This window comes from Falco naumanni, chromosome 6 (genome assembly GCF_017639655.2).
Source record: "Falco naumanni isolate bFalNau1 chromosome 6, bFalNau1.pat, whole genome shotgun sequence".
In the NCBI taxonomy this organism is placed as follows: Eukaryota; Metazoa; Chordata; class Aves; order Falconiformes; family Falconidae; genus Falco; species Falco naumanni.
Window position 1 is genome coordinate 64,401,259 of NC_054059.1, and position 23,889 is coordinate 64,425,147.

Consider the following 23,889-nt stretch of genomic DNA (forward strand, 5'->3'; position numbering starts at 1 on the left):
CACCTTGAGAGATGCCAGGCAGAGTTATGGCATTGCCGGGGACCTGAAGGGCACAAAGTGTACAGAGCCCTTTCCCGATCATCCACTTGTGGAGCAAGGTGCCCTGCAACGGGAGGACGGCAAAGCCTGCACGTCTTGGGGTACAGTGCCAGACCAAAGCCCCAGCAAAGGTGCCAAGGACAGCAGGCGCACCCCTGGAAAGTGGCCATGGCAGGGCTGACACTCCTGCTGACACAGCCGGCTGAAATAATCCGCGATTAAACGTGAAAAATGGAATAAAACCGTATTGCTGGAAAACCTCCGCATATTGCCTTATAGCCCGCTATTGACAATTCAAGAATTAGTGACGAAAACTCATGATAACAAAAAAAGACGTCGTCTTTCACAAAGGGGCATAATCTGCTTAAGGTTGTTCTCCCATTCAGCGGGGATGCTGAGATGCCCAGCCCCCGCCCCCCGGAGGAGCCCCGGCGGGGTGAGCGCAGCAGGGCGCGGAGCAGCGCGCATCCCTCCGGCGGTGGCAGCGGCCGGCCGCGACCCCTCCGCGGGCCGGCCACCCCTCCGCTCCTTCCCTCCCGGCCGCTTCGCCCTCGGCTCCTCCAGCCCCGGGCAGCCTCTCGCACGGCCCTGCCGGGACCCCGCGGGCCGCCCGCAGCAGCTGCCGCTACCCGGGGGCGGCGGCCAGGCGCTGCCCTCCCCGCGGCCGCGGCCAGCAGGCGCTGAGGGGCCGCCTCGGCCGCCCCGCCTGCCCCGCCTCCCCCGCCACCTGCCAATCAGGACGGCGGCAGCTGCCGGCCGCACCTCGCCATAGGCCGGCGGCGCTGCCAGTTTGCGGCCGCCTCCGCGGAGGGGCGCGGCGGGCGGGGGGAGGCGGCTGCCGGCTCCGGGCGGGCGAGCGGGGCCGGGCGGCGGCGGCGCTGCGGTTGCGCCATCTGTCAGGAGCCCTGGTGGGAGGGGAGCGCCCGAGCCGCGCTCACCCGGGCGGAGCGGAACGGAGCGGAGGCAAGGCGGCGGCGGCAGCAGCAGCGGCAGAGCGGAGAGCGCGTGCGAGCTCATCCCTGCTCGGGCTGCGGCTCTTCCGCCGCACGAAGCCGCCGCCTCCGCGCCCGGCCGGGGCTCGGCGCAGCGCGTCTGCCCGCGGGGAGAGGCAGCGGCGCCCGGAGCGGCGCCCCTCGCTGCGGCCGGGCGGGCGGGAGCAGCGGGCGGAGGAGCGGAGCGAGGAGGATGTGAGTGCGGCGGCGCCGCCCCGGCCCCGCGCTGCGCTGAGCTGAGCCGAGCCGAGCCTCAGGTAACGGAGGGGCCGGAGCCCGCCGCGCCGCCGCCGCCCGGGGGGAGCGGGAGCGGGGGCGGGGGGTGGATGCTGCGGCGCGTTTGTTTCCTTTGTGCGCCCGGGCGGTGATGGGGTGCGGGGGCTGCCGGGGAGGGGAGGCGGCCGCGCTGCTGCGGGTATCCCCCACGCACCCCCCAGCCCCGCCGCCGCCTGCCCCGCCGGCCGCGGCCTGCAGCGCGGGGAGGGCCGGTGCCGCGGCAGGCGCTGCGCCCCTGCGTGCCCGGGGGTCTCCCGTGTCCCCCGCCCCCGCGGCCGCCGGCCGGGGAGGGGAGAGGGGACGCAGCACAGGGCTGTATTTGTTGTCGCCGAACTGCGAAAAAGGGGAGGGGGGAAGTAAATAAAAAGACCTTCTTCCCCCTGAAATAAATCGTATAGGATTTGCGCGTCTGTGACAAAGGCCTCTTTCAGGGAAGAAAAGAAGGGACGCACAAAATGCCCAAGGGTGGTAGGATGTGAAAAGAGGCTTGTTTCTTGTCTTTCCCCTAGAGCCTCTCTGTGCCTCCCCAGATGAGGCCGCTGATCTGGTGCCAGCTCCTTCCCAGCCACATTTTAGATAAGCGAGAGGTACCAAAGGCCACACCGCGGGTGCCAGCGTCCTGCTGCGCCTGCAGAGCTGCGCTGTACGTGTCGCCCGACCGCCCGAGCGACGCTCCGTTCAGTCTCCGCTTCCCTGGGAACGCGCCTCGGTTCTGCCCTGTGTGGCTTCTGCGTGTGTGCTGGGAGAGGGCTGGGGAGGGAAGGGGGTCACTTTGTGAAAACAAGACCAAGGTACCGTGGTCCATTCGGCAGTGATGGGGAGGGCAGGGCTGAGCTGGTGCTGGAGGAGAAGGTTTAGGCTGAGTGGAAAGCAGCCCTCTGCAGTCGTTCATCATCACTGATATGCTCCGATTCTTAAAATGCTGAATAACAAGTGGGAATGGACCAGGCTTTTGAAATGCGTGCACAGGACTGGGAACGCCTTTGAGACCTTCTCATTTTCCTCCTTGTGTACAACCTCCTTAACTCCCACATCCTTCCTTCCACCATCCCTGCAACTGTAACACTTTCCAGTATCTCTTCACCACACCCCCATTTTTTTTTTTTTAATTCTTGATATGTTTTTAACTAGCGTTCTGTGGCTAAAGCTTAGAACAATTGCAGGTGAAGATCTGTTTGTTTATATGCTGGTGGAGGAAGTGTTTTCACTAGGGTTGACTTCTCTGATCTCCCATGAGGAGGAACAGTAAGCTAAAGGGACACTGTCAACTTGAAATCCGGAGAATGTGCATGATGAATGGAGAGCTGTGTCCAATATTACACCCACCGTTGAGTTCCCTGCTGGAGATCTATGGTTTTTATAAGCATGTCTTCTGACTGTGTGGGTTTGTCATGCAGTGAAGGAGTAAAAACACACTTCAAACAAAGTTCTGTTCAGTGAACAAAGGAGGCCAGAAGAAAAATACCAGAGTGGGAAGGGAGGGAAGACAGTATCTCCAGCTTCCCAGTTACATCCATTGCAGCCACCGCTTGACCCAGTGGGAAACTGGAGGGGAGAGAGGTTGTTTTTACAATTGAACATTTACTTGGTATCAGTAAAGTGGAAAGGTTGTTACTTTACCCCCAGTGATACAGGGGTTTTCAGCACCTTCATGTACAGGCTTAGAAAACTGGTAACACTTGATGAAGGTCAGTAGATCAGTGCCTTTTCACATTTTTTTTAAGACCAATTTTAAGGGAATGTCTTGGGGGTGGGGGGAAACAAACAAAAAACAGTGGCTCCTTCTTGAGCCTTTTTTACCCCACAAAGCTGTGATTTCAATGAAAAAGAGAAAGGAAGATTGCCTAATTAATGCCTTCAAAAGTTGTACTTTATTGGTAGCAGGCTGCAGATTTCTCTTAGTTTGTTGAAACGTTCAGGTGCTTCTTAGAGGGTGCCTGTAAGCCTGCTGCTTCTCCACCTCTAACAAATTACTGCCTCATATACATGGCTCATCTTTGGCAAAAATAAGAATTTCCAGTATGAGGTTGTGTAATGGTAGGCTACTGGCTGTGGTGTTTTGTGGTTTAGGCTTCAGGCATGTTGTTTCAGAAATTCTGTGTTGCCTGCTGGTAGAAGATGTAGTGGCATGAAATACCAGTTAAGTATAAAACCTGAGCAGGCTTCTCTGGGAATTGTTTTGATGATGAATAAATACATGTCTTCAGTGAGGGATAAACAACTTTGGCGTATGGGCATGGCAGTCAGGGTAAGAAGTGAAGAAGGTGATACAGAGAAGCTGCTTATTAATAACACTCATTTTAAGTACCTTTAAAAGGTAGGACCCATTAACAAATTTCTGTGTCATTTGAGTAAGATAAAGCATTGCTTGGGAACTAGTTATTTTTGAGATACTCTACTAGATTTCACAATACCTTTAGATGAAATGCCTTGAATAGTGTAATCTAAAATGCATGGGTGGAGCCTGATACAGACAGCCATTGGCCCTATGGCTTAGCTGAGTTAAGCTGAATCTGGACATGGTATAGTCTGCACTGAATTTAAGGCACAGTAAAATTGTGGCTAAATGAGTGAAAACTGCCCGGTGCCTTTGTGATGATATAACACTGTAATATCGTACGTCTACAATATCATGTATTTAGTTGTGTTAAGAAAGGCTTAAAGCTGTTGACCACCTTATGCCCAATTACTTTTATTTAACCAGTGTCTTTACTTTGCTGTTTTATTGCATTATAGTGCTTTTACTTCAGGAAGAGAGTTGGACACGTTTTCACATTTTCCCTTCGTCCTTTTCTCTGGGGCGCACATTAATATTTGATTCAAACTTGTTTTGTAAAGTTCTGCTTAATTCAGTTTGGGCACTACTTTGAATGTATAATAATGGCGTTTGTTTGTGTCATGGACAGCACTTTGTAATTTGCGTTATGGGCAGGTCTGCTGCTGGCAGTGTGTATTGTCAAAGTGACCTTCCTTCCAGAGGGAGAAAACCAACAACTCCTGGCTCTTTCCCACCCCTGCAGCTCCCACAGAAGTGTCTTCTCAAGTAATTTTGACCCATTACTCCAAAACCAGGGCTTGCACCCACAAATCTAATTCACCCAAGCAGTCTAATTGAAATCCAGCAGTTAAGGACTCCTTTGGTGACAAAAGATCTACAGTTTTGTATTATGCAAGTCAGCGACTTGGGGTGAAACCCACAAAAGGGTTTGTGTACTTCAGTGTGAAGCATCCTGAGGCCTTGTTATCAGAGTGATTGCAACCTCTGTGGATCTTGCACCCGTGTAGCTGCTTGCTGCGCCATGCTGAACACACCGTGCGCCTTGGAGCTGCACTCCCAACAGCCAGGGGAGATGCTGCCAGGACCACCCAATGCAAAGTGCCTCAGAAGGAGGTGAAACTCCAGCGCTGTGGCTGCAGCAGGCTGCTGGGTGTCTTACATGGTAAAGTGGCTTGCTCTTAGTATAAAAACCCTAACCTGCTTTTGGTAAGATATTAATATTAAAAAAAAAAGGAAAGAAGAAGAAAAGATTTGCATTTTGTATTTCAATAGGTGACAAACATGCAGGTGTAGAAGAATCGGGATTTATAGTTTGTGTATCTCCTCATGGGGTTTGCCCTTAGTGCCTGACTTCTAGACTGAGAAATGACAGATCCAGGTGAAACGTGAAAGGTTTAAGTTGGTTCAGTACATCTGGGAAGTGTGTGATGCTCCTTAAGGAGTGTGTGGGCCTCATTAGCGCTGTGCTGTAGGGCAGTCTCACTTATTAACATGCTCAAGCACTGGTTTGGTTTCAGGCAGGTAAGCTGCCTCTCTGTTTGAGAATGGTCAAGTTAAACCTGTCTGCGGGAGATGTCCTTGAGTCTTGAAACTAGAAACAGGCCTGACCATAAGGGAGTTTGCAGCCAAGGAGAAGCGCCCTGTTGTTCCCCTTACGACTGGCTGCAGGAAAACAAAGACATTTTGTAAAGGATTTTCAGAACTTTGCTTCACTTGGAATGGGAACAAAACTGAACAGTATCAGCACTTTTACTGGGGGAAGTGAAAAATAAAATTACTTCAAGTCAATCAAAACATGTCACCTCATCTTGATTCTGACTGGTTTGAATGGTAACTTTGTATGAAAGCACAGATTTCTACTGAAAATATTGGCACCTGTTTGGAACAAAACAGAACCTTTGACATCTTGGCTTTACTGAAGTATAAAATCAGCAACAGTTTTATGGAGCTTTTAGATATGTCTACAACTAAATTTTCTTGCAGAAAATGACTGTCAGATTTTTCCTGACCAACTCTACTCCTTGTATACCATGAATTTGAATGAATGTTTTTAATCCAAAAAAGCCATCAAAAAGCTAGCCTGGCAGTATCAACTGATTTGAATTAGATGGCTTGAGTGAATTTGTTTTTTTTTTTTAGCAGGGGAGAGGACAGCAAATTAATTTTAAACTTGTTGTCCTTCCCAAAATGCAGCTTCTTTTCTGTATCAAAAATATCCCAATTTGAATGGATCTGCTGATGTTTGTGACAAGGTGATATGGGGAGAAGTTACTTCATGTTTTCCAGCTCAGCATCTCCCGATTCAGGGAAGTCTTGCACCTCTAAAAGGTGCTTGTTCCATGCTATAATTTCCAAGAGTATCTGTGAGTAATAATCCTAATTGTTTAAGCTAGTAACCTAAATTCTTAGAGCAAGTTAGTTGATGTTCCTCACATTGAGACATGGTTTATACAAGACAGCTGCAATGTGAAAATGTTTTGATGGGAACAGAGGTCACCCCTCTGCTTATTTATTTTATCTTATTTTGGTGGGGTTTTAGGAGTAAGAAATGACTGGATGCCTTTTCTAGCCCACGAAAATTCTTTGTCCCATCCTGCTTTATGCACTCTGTGGCTACAACCAGAAAGGAGGCACGCTGAGAAGCGGCTGTTGACTGATGTGCTCAGTGCCTTGAAGTATGAAGCAGCCCAGTCAGAGCTCCTCGAAGGAGCCAGAGCTGCTTTTAATAGTATCAGACCCTGTGTTGTGAAAGCAGTTACCGGGTGGCTGTCCCCACAAGACACAGCCCTGTGGTCAGCGGCACTATCAGCAGCCAGCCCTGAACAAAGGCTCTACCTTGAGTATAGCTTTGCTTCACAGCTCTTGGGGTGGCCTGGGGAGGAGCTGCCTCCCATCCTTGATGCTGCCTTGCAACAGTTCTGAGAGCTCTAAAAGACAGATAAATATCTAAAGCCTTGGCTGTTTAACGGCTGTAACAATCTGTTTTTACCTAAAATTGAGGCCTTCGGGCAAAATGTACCATCAGTACCGAAGCTTCCAGAAACACTGGGAAAATATTTTATTCACCAAAGCTATGTCACTCTCAGTGGTGAATTTGGAAAGTGTTTTGAAGCTGAAAGTGGTGGTAATGGCACCAGCACAACATATGAAAAAGCAAAGAAATACCTGGAGTGGAGGGACATTGAACAGATCAAGCTGAAGCAGGCAGAGGAAGCTGTGTGCGCGCGTGTGTGTGTGTGTATTTGCTTTGATAGCTTGGTACCACTTAAACTTGCAGTTAACTCTTGTTTTTGCAATTTTTGGAGGAGGAAGGAGGAAACCTCAAATGATTGACTTGACTTGGATGAAATATCTTCTCTGTTTGTCCTTTTCCTCTTGGCTCCAGTTTTCCCATGTTAACAGATTTGACAAAAATAGTTCTCGAGCCTTTTTGGTGTAGTCCAAGGTGAAAATGTTATTGCCAGATAATTCTTATCTTGTCCTCGGTTTGCTATATGAATCTATACAGAGAAGTTAAACAGGATATGAGAATGAAGATTAATATTAAATACCCATTCAGGTTTTTTTTAAGAAAAAAATTTTTGTTCCATTAGAGTTCTATAATGGTGATAGTTGGTAGTTCCTAGCATCCCTTTTCTTTACAATTTCTATTACTTTACTTGTGTGGGTTTTTTAAACAAATGTTAACATTCATTTGAAGGCTTTTTTATTGTATTAATAAAGACCTTCCAACCTCCCTTGTTTTAGAACAACCTGTGTGTGAAAGAGCACTTTACACAACATTGATCTTTGACTTGCAGCTGTACCACTTACAAAAGAAGCAACTCTGAAGGTTTTCCTGGCATGACTTTGAATATCACGTAGTTCCTATCTTGGCTTCTGATATCAGTGTACAGATATTGTTGATTTTTTTTAAAAAATTTATTTTATTTTTGCCACTGTCTTGTTTTTTTCCCTTTTGTACCTGACCTTTAAACTCAGAATTGCCCTGGGGTTTTTAATTGAAGTTGATGTTCTTGCTCAAAATAATTGGGAAGACTTGTTGCTGGTTAGTTCAGAAATTCTCTAAGCCCGAAGCCATGACAGCGTACTGCGTTGCAGCATCTTGCCGGGAGATGAAAGCACTGGCGCCTAGCTGGAGCTGAGATTAGCAGCAACGTAGGTAAAACTTTGTGTCAGCTCTGGGCTGTCGATGAGGCACACAGTAAGAGTGCTCGCAAACTTTTTCTCTCTTTTTTTAGCCCATACAAACTTTACAACAATATTAATGAAGGATGTAGCTATCTCTGTATCAACTGACATCCTGTGACTCCAGGGGCTGTGTTAACTGTCAAAAAAACCAAAACACAAACCAAACCCCCAAAAAAACAACAAAAAGCAGCAGAAGCTTGTATGTTACTTTCTAACTTCTGGACTTCTATCACTTCTCCACAGAAGTGTTTTTCTTCTTCTGGGATAACTTAATCCCATACCTGGTCATTTCTTAGGCCTTGGTGTAAGACCAGCTGATATCCCTGTTTGGAAGATGGTGATGGTTGCATCCTACAGCCAGCTGCTTTAACCCCAGGGGGAGGAGACCAGGTGTAAGAGAAAGCAGCTCTCATGTTAAAGAATATTTGTTTGTTCTTGGGACTGGGTTTTTCTTTGTGGATAGCCTCTCACTGGGAAGCAATGATGTATTTTCTTCCAGGAGAAAAAAAAAGAGCATCTCTAAGACTCAGAATGAAAACCTTTATTGTCTGACTAGGCTATTAGGCTTTTCTTGTCTTAAACACTGAGCATTTACATATAGTTTATTTTTGGTGGTAAAATTAATGACCTTTTGCATGTTTTTAGACTCCTCTGTGGACAGGTCCTCCTGCACATTGTCACTATATGCTAATAATGTTTGAAAATGGGCAGGTCTGAATAATAAGAATACAGAGAGGGCGCCCATATACAGTAAGGTTTTTTGTCTGAAAACCAGTAAAAGTGCCCGTTCTGTTGCCTGTCTGCCTTCCTGGGAAGTAACTGAAAACTTCTAAATTTCCTTCTGGCATTTGGCTATAAGATAGCCAATAGAACATGAAATCTCTGGTTGTTATCACCCTGGGCAACATTTGAATTGATGATTTCAGCAAGAGACGTTCTAGGTCCCATTTCCAAATTCATTGATAATGCTTTGTTGGTTTCACCATTCAAGAAGGAATTGAACTATTTAAAGTGAATCCTTTGAATAGCACAGTATCTGAGGTCATTCATGATTTTCAATTAAAGCCTTTAGCCATATACAGGTCTTTTGTTCCAAGAATTAAGTTCTCCAGGTGTCTTTGAGTGGTCAGTGTTCTTATATTTGTAAGACTTCATACTTTAGACTGATGAGGAGAAATAGTAACTGGATTTTTATTTTATTTTTAGTTTTTTAATCTCTTTTCAATCTTACTCAGAAAGACTGGGGCAAACCACCTTTAAAAGAAAGAAAAAATCAAACGCATGTATTTAATGCGACTCCTTCTATTAGTATAATTACTATTGAAAAACTTTTTAAGTCCATCAGTGTACAGAAGCTGGCAAGCTGAAGAGCCAGATTTAACTCTCAGTGTAATAGGCTGTATGCTCTCCAAAAAACATACGTAGTGTTTGCTTCAGTTTCTTTTGACTACTTCTCTAGGAGTTTCCCTTTTGTAGGAAATGTAATGAACCCAGAAGTTTGGCTGAGAAGGGAGCTGCTGAACGATGTGACCTTGTGGAAGAAACATCCCTTACATCTGAAGGTCAAAAATGACCTTGTATGCATTGGGAGAGGTAGAAGATGAGCATTGACCGTCTTTCTTGCTTAGGGCAGCATTACTGACATGCTTAAAAACTGCGGAACTCCTTGTCCTAATGTACAAGTGGGCCTGCCAAAAAGGAACAAAAAAGGCTACAGACAAAAAGTGTGCAGGGAAGACTGTGTCCCTCTTCCTCCTCCTCAGTCGTTGCAGGCAGGATGGGGAAAGCATTGGTTTGCAATACTTGATGACTTGACATTAAGGGCAATTTGCTGCCAGTCCTATGAAAGGTTTAAAACCTTTTTTCATTTATAGGCCTTTTTTTAAAAATTGTTGGCTTGCTCTGGCATCTGTGATTCAGTGACCTCTTTAAGGGTGAGATGACCTTGTCTCTGCTCTTGCTACATTTTCAGCAAGTCTTAATTTGAACTTTTGTAAGGGTACCTTGTTTGGGTGGTTGTTTTTTTCTGTTTCCTCCCCATGCAAAAGAGTTCATTCTGCTTTATGAAGCTGACTGCGTAGCTGTAGGTGTTAGACAAGTCAGCCAAATTTTGCTTTTGTGGTCAACTCTTCCATGATTTGCCATGTAAGTTTGTGTCTTACAGAAGATAGTTGCCATCCTCTTAGAGCTTACGTGGCACAGCCAGACTGCTGAGAATAATCTGGACCTGAATGTGGATGGTGGGTCAAAAAAGCATTGCTTTGGTTTTACTTCCTTGGGTAGAGCAGGCCTCAGAGTCGGGATATGTCAGCAGGTGGACAGAAGAGCTCGTGTGTGAGAGTCAGGACAGCCCCAGCAGCCCAGGAGGAGCATCATGCTGATGTGCCTGCACTGCTTCCAGGAGCATCATGATGTGGTCATAGTTGTTGTGAGTGTATCTGTGCAGCAATGCGTGATGCTGTAGAGGCTATGTTTTACTTTTTGACACAAAAAAAAGAAGAAACATGAGAGTGATGACCTGAAAGAGTAGATTAATTAGATGAATGTTCATTTTCATGGCACCAAAGACTACTCAAACTAGCTTTTAAAAAATTGCTGCTAAATATACAACTAATCTTTGATCTATTTATTTATTTATTTATTTATTTTTAACATTATCTGCCCTGCTGAAGAAGAACGATTACGTTCCTTGGGAAGTCCATCCATGACAGCTACCTAATAAAAAGACTTCAACTGTATGCAGCATTTGTTTTCAATCCTCCTCTTTTAAAGAAGGATGTAATCGACATTCAAATTATGTCACCGTGAGAGTGGGAGAGTACTTGATGACTGAGACTTTTTCAAAGTAAACTGGTTTAGAGGGCTTGTTGTCTCAAATTTAATTTTGAAGTGTTAATACATTTCTGTGGATTTCTTAGAGCCACTGGACCATTGTTAACATTCTCTTCCAAAAGTGAGATATCACAGATCTTAAGAGAATGCAGGTATGAACAACTCTGCAAGGGTAATAAGGTCTGTGTTTGCCAATAATGCAGTCACCACAAACTGCAATAATAAGAATTTCTTCTGTAATCAGCAATACATTGCCACTGTGAGGTATAATTTCTAGGAAAATATCTTGAAAATGGCAGTCAAACCACATCATGTAGATTTACTTTATGATTGTTGGCATGGGAACTTGCTAAACCTGTGTATATTGACAAGTATGTAGCTTTGGACTCTTTCACATCATGCTTTTAATTTAGGGGGGATAAAAAAAAAAAAACAAAACTAGTTTTGCATGAAGGAATGATCACCTACAATTTCGGGTTTTTTTCCCCCTTCCCCAACCATATTGTAGTAATTTATTTTCTGTAACTGATCTCTCTCTAGAGCTAACACACTCCTTTTCTAAAAGTACTTTTTAATAGTTGTTCTATTCTTCTATTACTAGAAGAACTCTTCTACTTTTTAATGGCCCTTCTGACTTCTCTGAGATGAGCTCTTCTTCCTTTTAAAATTGAAACAGAAGAACCTAGGTTTGAAGGGAACTCTAAATCATCTCCCTGAACAAAATAAAGCTAACCTCAAAGGCAGATCTAACTTCAAAGCTGGGGCCTTGTCCAGTCAGATTTTGAGTATCTCTCAGGATGAATTAACAAACCCAGGTCTCTCTCTCTCCTTTGTATGTCAAGTGCTGCAGCATCTTGGTGGCCATGCACTGGACTCACTCCAGTATGTCAATCTTTCTTTTCCCAGGACTCCCAAAACCAGACCGAGTACTCCAGATGTGGTCTCACAAATGCTGCATAGAGAGGAATAATTACTTTCCTCCACCTGCCAGCTAATTAAATTGCTTATTTGGTGCCAGATCTTCAGTTGCTGTCAGTTGTCTTCACTTCCCTCAAGCTGGAAAGGTGGAAACTCCCCCTTGCAGGGGAATACTTGCAGACTTCTCTATCACCTCAAAAAGAGCTGGAACAGAGATGGCCCTTGGCTTCAATTACATGAAGCAGATGACCAAACCAGTGTTTACATACACAAGACTGCAAAGATTTCCATTTTCCCTGCAGTGGATTTTTGCACCAGACTTTCACGCTGCATACAGCAATATAACCTGAAGCAGTAAGATTGTATCACAGTGATTATTTTGGTAAAACAGCAAAGAAAATGCATAGTAAACAGCATATGCAAAGAGATGCATTGTTTGTGTTCTGTTTGTTTTCCTGGCAGTACTTTAGCTATTAGCTAAGTTACCCACTTTAAAGTTAATGTTTGGTAGCAAATAAGAGGACTGAAATAACAGGTGTGCCACCCAGATGAGCCTCTTGGTAGCTATGGGACAATAACCTGTGCTTAAGATTTTATACCCGGAAGGTGTTTCTTCTCCACTAGATTTCTGGGGCTCTTATCATTGTGAGTTGCACTGTTATAGGGGACGGAAGTACATGTGACTAGCCATAGTCTGTGCTTTTTAAAGGTTTAATCTTCCTACACTGGTTGATCATTATTTTTCATATTCTTTTTTCAAACACACACAACATGAGAATTTTATGATTAATGGGTTTAAGTACTTAAGTTAATATTTGCCTGAAAAAAACTCCAGAACAATCGGAATACAAGAGAAACCCACAATCATCACTAAACCTGTGCACGTGGGACTTGTCCTGCAGTTGCTCCAGCTTCGAGGAGCGTGCGGCTCACATCGCCTAGCTCAGACGTCCTCACACCCCAGTGTGGGAGAGCTGCTGAAGGCATAAATCTTCTGCACGTATATGCCTGCTTTAATGTGTAATATACTAGTATTTAGCTTAGGAAATTCTGGCTCCTGGAAAGGTGGCAAGAGGGCAAAGTGTCTGGGGTGTGGACTGGATAGTGTCTGCTGCTCAGCTGACTGGTGGCGAGGGTGGTGGCTGGGCTGAGCGGTTGCTGTGCCTCAGGAACCTCCTGGGTATGTGGGTCCAACCAAAGAAGAAAGAATTCTTAAAAGCTCAGTGGGTATATAAGGAAGCATTGGTGGAGAGGTGTGAGCTGGGAAGGTGGGCAAGGGAGAGGAATTGTCAGGCTTTTTCTTGGTTTTCTTTTTCCTGTCAGTATTCGTCCCACCAGGGAACTTCTTCAAAGCCTTCCTTTGTACTCTGGCTGTTGCCACCACAGTTTTATCTCCTGTGATTTTTCTTTGGGTATTTGGCCACCAGAGGCTCTTTCAGAGGTCCCTCTTTCACCTGTTTTGTTTCCATAACCCTGCTTACAGCACTCCCGTCTTTATGCTTCTTTACACCAGTCGTCTTTGTTACTCACCTTCCTTGCCTTGCCCGCAAATCCTCTCATCTCCCAACACAAATGAGCTGTTTATCCTTGAGCTAATGAGTGTTCACAAAGCTCTGATCATAATGCTGCAGAACTACTTATGTTCATGGTGATTAAAAAAGAAAAAGATGGATTATTTTTTGCCCTTCCCTAGAGAATTAGTTGTATATTTTCACTCCGTACAGTTGTTGTTGTAGGTTGAGTTGACTGGTGCTTAGAGGTGAGCAAGATGCCCTACCTGGTACAGAAAGGGACCTTGGGTTACACAGCTTGTTCAGGTTACCCAGGCGTCATTGTGTAGCAGAAGGATCATGTGCAAGAGCTATACCAAAGTGGAAGGTTACTATTAAACTGGTCATGTGGAAAAATGTGGAGTTTTGCCTGTTGACATTCACCCCTGGGACACCCCAGGGACACAGACCTTCCCCAGGTGCTGTTGGCAGTGCCTGAGAACAACTCCAACCATGGCTGCTCAGATGAGGTTGACCACCTTGAGGGGCGTGCATGCTTCTATTTGCTTTTAATTTAAGAAGAAACTAGGTCACTTGGTGCCGTATGTAAGCTCTCAAAGGGGGAAAGGTGAGAATGTAAAGCATCTTGAATTTTTGTTCCAGTTTTGATATAAGTCATGTGAAAACCTTACCAGCTTTCTGGTGTTTGGTGGCAGCATGAGTAAAATAGTTTCAGTGGGAAGATGAGGGGGATGTATATCAGCTCATACTTAATATTTGCTTAAACTGGTTATGCAAGATAACTTAGGTTATTGTTACCAAACTAGAGAAGTTGCAAAAGGTGTTCTTCTCCAAAAAAAGTGTGTAACGTATATTATATTGGTAGAAACTCCAGGAGATGAGGCAACAGCACTGAGCACAGGAGATCAGTACCTACTCCAGACAATGCCAGCACCTTCAGTCTGCTGCATCCTGTCCCTGACCACTCATTTGAGTAAAACCTGGATGGTGGCAGCACTGGAAGCAAGTGTTACCAACCCCAAATTTTTAAATATTGCAGTGTTTCTGGAGGAGAGGAAGAGGTTGGAATTTGGAGCTGAAGGTGTTACATGAGTTCATTGGGTCACCAAGGTTCAGTGCAGTCTGGTAGGAGCTGCCACTGCAAGTCTCTAAGGTTGTGGTCTTTTTCTCATGGAATAAATGTGTGTGTGCTTTTTAACACCTTCTGATTAAATCTAGGATATATAAGTCATGTTGGAGATTGGTTCCACCAGTGGAACTCGGGTATTTTTAATACATGTATTTTGATCGCCCTATCTGGAAGATAGTTGGTAGAGTCGATTTGTGGCTAATATATGCTGGTTTGAAATTGCTGGTACATAGAAGGGTGTAAGAGAATATGATCCTTAAAAATGTTCTGTTTTCTTCTTCTGTTAATGTTGGCAGATGTTTCCAAGCAATACACTGACTTCTTTGTACATCATTTTTAATGCCTCTGGCAAAAAAATATTAAAGAAGCAAAGGCCTCTATAAAAGGAATGGTAAGAGCTGGGGCATTGCTCAGTATGAGGCACTTGAGGCCATCCCACTGTGGTGTTCAGGAGAAGTAAGTAATTCAAAATTACTTTCTCTCCTCTGTTTTGCCATACTTAAAACATCAGTAGTGCTGCCCAAACACACAAGCCCACCAACTCTCTCCCCAGCCAAATATCATACCCTCCTGAAGATGTGAATGCTTTCCAGGATAGCTGACCTTGGGCTGTTCAGGCACACCCGCTGCCTGTGCACGATATGTGAACCAAAAATGTCAGAAATGGCCCTTTTACATTATAGATGTGAGTCAGATTCCCAGATTTACCCCCTCCCCCTCCCCATCATCTTGTGAATTTATTTTCTCACAAGCTGTGGTGGATTACTGCTTGAAAAGCAGCTTCTTAGTTTTTGACCCTAAGCACATAACATACTGACTGCTCTTTCGAGGTGGCTTCTTATTCCCTCTGGTTCCTTGTTGTAGGAATTTCTAAGTGTCACTCTTGTCAAGACTTAATTTTTAGTAGCTTAAAAACAATTATCACATTTGCTAAAGAGGCAAAGGAAGGGATACAATGTATTAAAACAAAACAAAAAAGGGGTAGGGAGGGTCTCAAATAGCTTAATCACTAAACCTTAATTTTGCAAATTACCTGAGTATGTGCCATGTGCTTGGATTAGAGGCATAGTACATGCTGTTGCCTGTATATGTAGATAACTGGGTTTGAATAGATTTTCTTTGGGTTTGGGGTTTTTCTAGGGGAGTCGGATAACACATTAAAGAAGAAATCTGACCCTTTTTTGACTCAAGGGGAGTGAGACCTGGATGACCTTTTACTACTCAGCAGTGGCTAAGCCCTGAAACTCAGCTTAAACCTTCTTGGCAGTAGTTCTTGATTTTTTTTTATTTTTTTTTCTTTACCTGATGTTCACAAGAAACTGCTAACCTAATTTTGGTATTCCTGTGAGAGCTCACCTATGATGAGTTGCCAAAATTCTCAAAATAAATTTTAAGTTCCTTGTTGGCACCTTTGGATCGGGTTTCTTTGCTTCAGTTTTTTAATACCATTTCATTTTTTTCCTAGGTACAAATTTTCTTTCTTTGGGAACAATATTTATCAAACAAATTAAGCTTAATAATTTGAAGTAGAATTAATTCTTCATGTCTAGATGATGAATACTTGAAGATATGTGCCACTTTTATGGCTTTCTGAAACTATACCTGCAGTCTTCTGTCCCTCTTGCTGTAGTGTGAGAGACCACACAATACAGTTGACTGCATATTGCAGAATTTAAAAAGTATTAAAGAGTATAGTAAATTTTTTTTTATATGGAAAAGAAATAAATGTTAAAAGCATAGATTTTTGTATATTCTGGATTTCCTGTAGGCATAAGCCTTACACAGTTCATTCACTTGTCCCTCAAACTTGGAGCCTTTTGATCTCTGAGTAAGTTTGAAGGTGGCTGTGAATGATCTTCATGACTGACTGTTTTTTCAGGAGAGGCAGACATACCAAGGAGACATACTTTTAGCCCTCCTGGAGGGATCAAGCTTGGTGCTCGTGGATGTCAGGCAACTGAGTGCTGCCAAACCAAGTCAGCACATTATGTTTTGCTTGACTAGCCGTATCTCTTCCCTCATCACTTTGGGGTGTCAGCAGACATGGAAAAAAAGAGTGGGTGAAAGGGAAGGCTCAAAGATCCAGGACTAGAAAGTAAGGGGGAGAACAGGAAGGCACATCCACAGGAAACAAAGCTTTGTTGGCCCAGTGATTACAACTTGATATTTAAATTCAGTGACCCTTATTTTAGGAAGTCCAAAATTAGTTGCTCAATACCTGAAGTAGCAATTTTTAATTTTTTTATTTTCTTTTTTTGTTGTTAAATGCAGAATCTATGTTAATAGACCTATTTATCAGGCTTTTATAGAACAAAAGTAACCCAAGCCGCTTGAACATGCAATGCTTAATAAAGGATTTTAAAACCTGATAGCCAGTTTGCCTTCTAGGCATACCCAGCGATCTCCCAGACTTGCTTTACCACCCAGTCATAGCATTTTGGTGACATGACTTGACTGCATCTGCATCTGAGTAATGTTCCTCCTGAAGTCTGTTGGAAAAATGGTTGACTTGTGTGTAACCAGAAATAATGCCTTACTGTATTTAAATTCATGTGAGTAATATGCAGAACATGTAAAAGTCATTTTCAATCTCCTTTTTCCTAGGAACAGGGATTTTTAACAGGCTAAAAATGAAGTTTAATTTGTATCTCTTTCATTCTCCGTTCCAGGAACTGTGTGCCTGGGTCCTTTAAGGTCTGGCCTGTCTGATTTCAGCGACAATTATGGGAACTACTTGGTATAATAGAAATTTGGGGCTGAAGAGAGAGGAAAGGGGAGCAGTCAAAACTTTCCATTCTTTTTCTAGGCTGAGACTTCTGTCTCTGCATTTTAATCTAGCAGTTTTGACTAGGGACAGCCCTTTCTTCTGAGAGTGTCGGGCTCTGACTCTTCATATTTGTTCTGCATTTTCAACAGCAGCAAAAGGTACCAGTCAACATGCTGCTTTTTTCTGCATTTCTTCTTCAAGATAAATGCATCCTCTAGAAAAAAAGAAGGAAGGAGCAGTGGGGGGAGAAGAAGAAACCTGTTGCTGCCATTCTTGGTGGCTGAGAAACTTGGTGGGTTTGGGGAGTTCCTGTTAAACATCGGATGACTTGTCAGTTTTGTTAGCCATCTTCTCTTTTCAGTTTTTGCGGGTAAGCATACTGTATTAGTTCTCATTGAGTAGGGCTGGACAGATTGTGCCACTTGGCTTAATTTGATATTTTCTTTTATTAAACTGATACAGTGAAAGGGATTTATCTGCCCATGTGAGGGTTCTAATAGATATGTTCAAGATTTGACAGTGCTTTTTAATTTATTTTGTAATGTGTTTTTTATGTTACTTTTGTGTTTTAATGTGTTACTGGTCTCACCTTGCCCTTCTGCCAGAGGCTGCTGCCCTTGTACACGTGATGAGCTAGCGTTTTTCTGTACAGAGCTCTGAGTCAGACCCTTATAGTTACACTGAGGCATGGTTTGTGTTGGTTTTACTCTCCTGTTAAGTACAGGAGCCTGTGAGAGAGCAGAAGGGCTGTGTCTGCCCGTCGCAGGCTGCTCACGCCTGGGGAGCTTGCTCAGACTGGGGTGTTGGCCCTGGTCTTGGTGAAAAGGGTAAAAGGGAGTGTGGGGGTTTGTCCATCTGTCCACACTGCTGTTCCTGGAGTACCTGGGCTGACATTACGAAGGCATCCTGACAGCTGCAGGCTGGCTGAGCTGCAGGCAGTTACGGTGCGGACATCTAACCTCACCACGGAGATGATGACACCCTAAACTCCAGTAGGTTTAGCTGTGCCTGCTCACAACTGGCACAACCCCTTCTTTTCTTCCCAGTCATCTTCACCTAAACTGCTACACAGAAGTGTCTAGAAGGAAATACTGTGTATGTAGTAATTTGGTTTTGTTATCTTCCCTGTGTTATATATTTGTGTGGGCTGCTAATACATGTCCAGAACTGATCATTTCACAGCTACTTCAGAGAGTTAGGAGCCTGCAGTTGCAGTAGTCCTGCTGCTTTTGAGAGAGACTTGCCACACTACTGTCAAAGGAGAGTGAAGTGCTCGGAGATGTGTCATTCCTAAAGTGTTGCCAATACTTCTATACTAATAACCTAGTGCTTCTGTAAGGGAAATTGGTTTTCCTAAGTACTGGTATGGCAAAGAATAGTCTTTTATTGCTCAGTTACAAACATGTGCCCACAGCTTTCTGGTTGCTGTTAGTGTGTGTACATCAGCAATGTTCTGTAATGGGTGCTAAGTGGGAGGAGTGCCTGCCCATAATCTCTACCAAGTATCTCACTTGGCTTTTTGCAGTGTCTGTATCCAGTACTGCCATAACATGTATGCATTTAAATCAGCATTGACTCAGGCTAGGCCTTAAACCACAAAGCACACGGGCATGTTGAAATAAGGGCGGGCGAGCGCAAGGTGAGGTTTTATGAATCTGCTTTTCTGAGAATGGTTCCAGAGGGTGGCAGGCACAAAGTTGTGCGCCGTAGAAACTTAGGATGAGGAGGGATCTCAAATCACTCCTGCCTTAATGGTATAAGTTGAGACATGGTGAGCACAGGTTATTACTGAATCTCAGAGAGTTCAAGGGAAGAGCATCTCCAACATACCTAGCTGCTCTCTTCTACGATTCAGTCATTGGAGAGCTTCTTCTATCCAGCTGACATCAGTATTCATACGCATCTCTGTTATCTTCAGTGTATGTTAAGAAACAGAAGACTGAAAGGGCACAGGCCCTGAAAGCCTGTGTGTAATTCCTGCCTGCATTACTTCTGCTAGTAAACTACAGTCACTTTGAGCAAAACTTGCCTCTTTGTAAAAGCCTTCTCCATCTTTCAAGGCTGCTCAGGTACTCCGTTCCCGTTCTCTCTCCTTTTTAATTGACTTGACTGATTTCTCTAGCCTCTCTGCATAGGCCACAGCAGGGAAAAGACTTCCAAGCAGGTTGAGGAAGAAGTGGATTCCAGAGTCTGGTTTGTCTGATCTAGGGGCAATTGAAATGAGGACTTGAGTTCTTCCCTTCTGGTCATAGCAACAACCCATGAAATCTGTTGGTAAATGAAGTGCTGTGTACCTCCCTGCCCTCCCTCTCAGTTCTGGTTAGCACAGAGGTAGAAGCAGCAGCAGCGTGAAGTTTCCAGTTTCTCCCTGAGCTTAAAAAGGAGAGGCTGTGCATCAGCCTGCTGATTAATCATGGGCACTCATGTGATGAAAATTTCTCAGGGGATGGGAAAGGTTAGTTTGCTTTTAACAATCTTAAAATAGCCTCATTTCAAAGAACGTTTCCATGATTACTTTTTTTCCTTAAGTCAAGGATGTGTAAGTGCTTGCAGTGTTAGTGTGTGTGTATTATACTCTGCATTTTAATTGCATGGTGTTATCCTGGGCTTTTCAGCTCAGAAGATCTCCATGTCCTTCAGTATACCCATGAGCAGACAGAGACAGTAATGGGAGAGATTGGCTTCTGCCAAATCACAGCTTCGTCTGTCACAGGAGCTGGGAGGTGCCACATGAAGGAGGTGGGGGTGTTTGTAGGAAGGAAAAAGCAAGGATCTGCTAGGCACCTGGGAAAGAAAATCCACTTAAGCACATGCCATTACAACAAATGACTGACTTTGCTGTGTAGCTGTGCTGATAGACTGTGGGGTGACTGGAGAAGTGTCAAGTGCGTGCAACTGCAAAGGAAGTCAGTGGACTCATTGCTGTGAGTGTACTGCATAGTCAGGCCTGGGTTGTCTCAAACTGGGCACCTAAATAAAGACCACTTTTGAATTTATCTTTTCTTTGTGATAAAGTGCCAATAATACTCCTGGTGTCTTAAGACACTATAAAAAATGCATGTTTTGTGAGGGAAAGCTCAGGCGCTGAGCAGTGCGGGGACCCATGAGTGAACTGGTTGTGTCTTCAGAGCAGGCTAGGAAGGGTACTCTGTGAAATGACAGTGAATGTCAAAAAGAAAAAAAAAAAGTATTAAATGACTACATTGAATAAGCACCAGCCATTTTAGGCACTGAAGGAGACCATGCTCTTAAGGAAAACATTCTGTATGATCATATAATTAAGAACTTCATCACAGTGAAGTCACAGGCAGGTTGGGGGTGGGCAGGTGGCACAACCAGTAACAGCTCTGGAAAGTCTAGTGTTTGTGTGCTTAACCTTAATATTTTTGTCATGCAAATATGTGTAATTGATCTTCAAATATGAATCTGCAGTGGGATGAGGGGGAGTGGAAGCTAAGGAGTGAAGCTTTATATTGTTCAGGTTTGAAGCAGCACACTCGATAACTGGAGAGGTCTCGCCGCGAACTGGTGTTGCAAGTCAGCACATGTGAACCACACTAATTTGCTGTTGCCTGCAGTGCTTGTGGCAAAGATGACAAACCAGCCTTTGTGTGAGTGAGAAACAAGAAAGATACAAATGCAGAACGGAAATTCAGTGCTGTTGGGACTGTAGGCGTTTGCAGGCTCCTCATCTCTGTTCCTGTGCGTGGGACAGTGTTGTACGTGGTGGTGGAGGGGAACGGTCTGAGCCACGGGTCGGCTTTGAGGCACCCGAGTGGATTAGAGACAGTGTGTTTTATAAAGTGTGAGGAAACCTGGCACCCTGGAGGATCTTACAACCAGGACTTCTGTTGTTCTGACTATCTGACTCATACTGTGTGGTTTTGGGTGACTTTTTCTTCTTTTAAGCAGTAATAGGAGTCCGGTCTGTGCCATGCTAAGAGCTCTTCAGGTCTTGAAGAATGTGAATCAGCTCTCTGTGCATATATATTAAACCTTAGAATGTGAAGCAGCTCTTTATAGATATATATTAAACTTTACTGTCCGTTACAGGTAACACAAAGCAGAGTCAGAATATAAACAAGTGATCCCGTGTCTGTCAGCACTGTTACTCTGTTTTATTTTAAACCTAATTATACTTGAAATGTGTAGGGGATATTGAGAACTTGACTTTTGGCACTTACCAGCGCAATCTTAATTAACCATCACCACCCCTTTTCATGCATTGCTGTGAAGCATTCCAGTCCTATGGTTTCACTTCCCTCGTCTCATTTGACAGTTAATACTCTCAGGTTAATTTTTCTTAACTTTGTAACCTAGTCTATCTTATGTTTACAAATAAGTGGTAAAACACTTCTCAAAACTGTTTGGAGGTCACCCCTGCATGCCAAAGCACAAACTCATCAAGTCATTGTCGTCCTTTTCTGACTCAGCAAGAGACTTCAGGGAAATATATAAATCTCCAGAGTGCTTGCAATGGGTGTGATAAGATATTATGAAATGCACTTGTGCTGGTAAGTGAGATTATAGGATGCACAGAACACACGCAAGGAAGAAACTACGTATGACTTTTACTTTCTAAATGAGATGTTTGTAAATGAACCCTTTGTTACATGTGAACTGAAATTTCCTCATCATATGTACTGACAGAGTGCAAGGAAATATAAGGCATAAAGGCAGCCACTGAGCAACTGGTAATGAGGCAGTCAGAAAAAATTTGTATATATGAATAGGAAGGAAAGCTAAGTTCTTTGTGGTTTTTGAAAAATTATGGTTTTCAGTGTCAAAATGGCTTTTTAAATTGAATGTGACAGGCTTATTTTATTATCAGGTAGATATTGTATCACTTATATTAATAATATAAAAATAACAATATATATAACAATAAGTATTATCAGACAGAGTTCTGAAAAGTTATTAATTATGTTCCTTTTTTTTGTTGTTGTTTTATTTTGTTTTGTTACTACCACCTCGGCTTTTAGAGGAAATGAGGAGAATTTGTTAGAGGAGGTTATGGGAGAGAAGGAGAAAAGATCTTGTTTGGCAATTGACATTTATTTGAAGTAAAAATATTTTTAAAACCACAAAATAGCATTTTATTCATATAATCCCTGATATGCTTATATAAGCTGCTTTATGAGTTATAATAAAAAAAGGAGGGGGAAAAATCCTGAAAAGCCCTTGGTCAGAAGTATTTGGACACCTGATGAAACACTTTAAGGTGTCTAAAGAAAATTAAAAAAAAAACACAAACCCCAATCATTTCCTGTGCCCATTAACATTATTGTATTAATAAAAGCTGGTTCAGTGCCCATACTCTTACTGCATGTCCCCAACATGATGTTGATGACATTTTGAGCGAGGTGGGTAAACATTGATACTGTGCTCTGAGAAAAGGTTACATAAAAGCCTTTTGATGGAACTAGGATTTGCAATTTTGGTTTTGCTTCTTTAAACAGAAAAAAACAGGTCAGGTGTGTCTGTGAGAGGTTTTCTTCTTTGCGCTTAATGGAGCTAAGTAAACAAGGTCATAAGTGCTATATGTGTATCAAAGAGGTTTTGTATCATTGTTTCTAGACTTAAGTATATGTGTATTTATTTTAGAATATGCTCATATTCTTTAACATAGAAATAGTAAGAGGATCTGCAAAACGTGATGCTGCTTGTGGTTGTAGCTTTAAGAAAAATCCATCTGTGTTTCAGGACACAAGCGGCCAAGAGCGTACACTGAACTTACTGAATTGGAAGTGCCATATCCTGTGACTGGTTTCCTGTGGTCTCCAGAGGACAGTGGTCTTTTCCATTGTCATTTTGTCTGTCAATGTAAAATAGAGATTATCTGCAGTCTGCCATTTCCTCTTCTCCCTCCCTGTTTCTTTCTGGGGAGAGGGGGAAAGAAATTATCCCTCTGGCTCATGCAGATGTTAGCGCTGCAGGGAGCTTCTCTCACTCCAGCTGCAGGAAGCATTTCCCAAATGGACTGTACGGCCCTTTGGTCTTAATTCTGTCTTTTTGCTTGTTTTTATTTAAGCTTGTTAGTGTGCTGGTTTTGTGCTGACACATTTACTTCCCTGCAATAGTGTATGTTTATGGAGAAACAGTCGTTTTGTGATTCATTTTGGAGGCACTCATCTGTTAAAACAGCATGTGAAGGAAAAAATACTCAATTAAAAAAATGTATGAAATGCAGCTCTAGTCCACTTGCCTCAGAGTCCAGGAGAGATGCCTTTAAGCAAGATTACAATAGTACACATTGTATTACTATGTGACCAAAGCATCCGTGCCACAAAAACACTGTGGAAGGGCAATAGATGCCCATGGTGTTGAGGGTTTTGCTTCCTTAATAATCTAAATTGTCTGCCATCTGTTATTTTATTAAGACTGCTTTCATGCTACCTGTGGAGCTCAATGAAGCCCAGTTTCAGTCTTGTTGTGTCTCAATGAAAATCCTCCTTGCAAAACACTGCTGGAGCCTGCTAGGAGAAAATGCCACATCTACATGATTTCCAAACACTTTTAAGGATTTAAAGGAGATATTTCAATTTACCTGTATCTTCTTGCCCTCTCCCTCAGCAATCCACTTTCTGTGACACCAATGTCCTGTTTCCAGTCCCAAAAATGGCACCAACCTGGGCAAGTTGAAGTATCTGTCAGCTGCTCAGCTGGAGATGGCAGGGAGCAAACCGGAGTGAAAAGTCTTTTGAGTTTGTCTTCAGGGAAAAAGTGGTTAGTGGAACAATCTGGGGAGATGTTGCTTGTCCTGTTCAGTCTTTGAAGAAAAAGTACTATTTATCCACAAAGGGAGACATCTTAACACGAACCACAAGCCCAGCTAAAGTAACTAGCGTTTGCAGGTTTTCGTTCCACTTAATTTTTCCTGTGCTTACTTGCAAGAAAATTGCATTTTAGTACTATATCTCCTGATCTTTAGAGCTCACAGAAAGCTGTAAAGTGCA

At 43.6% G+C, this 23,889-nt stretch overlaps 1 long non-coding RNA gene across 1 annotated transcript in view; it reads right to left on the reverse strand.

Annotated features, from left to right (window-relative positions):
- Positions 1-1,208: 1,208 nt before the first annotated feature.
- LOC121090075 overlaps positions 1,209-23,889 on the reverse strand; it is a 61,310-nt gene continuing 38,629 nt past the window's right edge. The window contains exons 3-4 of the long non-coding RNA XR_005828456.1: positions 2,834-2,835; positions 1,209-1,283 (exon numbers count right to left, since the gene is read on the reverse strand). This is a non-coding gene — a long non-coding RNA (uncharacterized LOC121090075). The remainder of the gene's footprint in view (positions 1,284-2,833; positions 2,836-23,889) is intronic.